The sequence below is a fragment of the Mizuhopecten yessoensis genome, unplaced genomic scaffold (genome assembly GCF_002113885.1).
Source record: "Mizuhopecten yessoensis strain PY_sf001 unplaced genomic scaffold, ASM211388v2 scaffold10985, whole genome shotgun sequence".
NCBI classification, from domain to species: Eukaryota; Metazoa; Mollusca; class Bivalvia; order Pectinida; family Pectinidae; genus Mizuhopecten; species Mizuhopecten yessoensis.
The window spans coordinates 635,827-636,871 of NW_018408820.1; the positions used below are offsets into that span (position 1 = coordinate 635,827).

The 1,045-nt window shown below is 40.7% G+C and overlaps 1 protein-coding gene and 1 long non-coding RNA gene across 7 annotated transcripts in view; both read left to right on the plus strand.

The window, feature by feature from the left end:
• Positions 1-1,045, plus strand: part of LOC110464321 (RNA-binding motif, single-stranded-interacting protein 2-like) — a 268,575-nt gene that overhangs the window by 19,096 nt on the left and 248,434 nt on the right. The window lies entirely within an intron of this gene.
• LOC110464322 lies at positions 5-511 on the plus strand. The gene is made up of 3 exons (XR_002464489.1): positions 5-28; positions 80-118; positions 467-511. It is a non-coding gene; the product is annotated as an uncharacterized LOC110464322 (long non-coding RNA).

Sequence of the window (1,045 nt, forward strand, 5' to 3'; positions counted from 1 at the left end):
ATCGGTACACTTGGGGCTACAACTATAGGTTATATTACTGTCTGTACACTGGAGGCTACAACTATAGGATATACTATAGGATATACTACTGTCTGTACACTGGGGGCTACAACTATAGGTTATACTACTGTCTGTACACTTACACTTGGGGCTATAGGTTATAACACTGTCTGTACACTGGGGGCTACAACTATAGGTTATATTACTGTCTGTACACTGGGGGCTATATCTATAGGATATACTACTGTCTGTACACTGGGGCCTACAACTATAGGTTACACTATTGTCTGTACACTGGGGACTACAACTATAGGTTATACTACTGTCTGTACACTTGGGGCTACAACTATAGGTTATACTACTGTCTGTACATTTGAACTACAACTATAGGATATACTACTGTCTGTACACTGGGGCTACAACTATAGGTTATACTACTGTCTGTACATTTGAACTACAACTATAGGATATACTACTGTCTGTACACTGGGGGCTACAACTATAGGTTATACTACTTTCTGTACAGTAGGGCCTACAACTATAGGTTATACTACTGTCTGTACACTGGGGCTATAACTATAGGATATACTACTGTCTGTACACTGGGACTACAACTATAGGATATACTACTGTCTGTACATTTGAACTACAACTATAGGATATACTACTTTCTGTACACTGGGGGCTACAACTATAGGTTATAGTACTGTCTGTACACTTGGGGCTACAACTATAGGTTATGCTACTGTCTGTACACTGAGGGCTACAACTATAGGATATACTACTGTCTGTACACTGAGGGCTACAACTATAGGATATACTACTGTCTGTACACTGGGACTACAACTATAGGATATACTACTGTCTGTACACTGGGGCTACAACTATAGGTTATACTACTGTCTGTACACTGGGGGCTACAACTGTAGGTTATACGCCTGTCTGTACACTGGGGCTACAACTATAGGCTATACTACTGTCTGTACACTGGGGCTACAACTATAGGTTATACTACTGTCTGTACATTGGGGGCTACAACTATAGG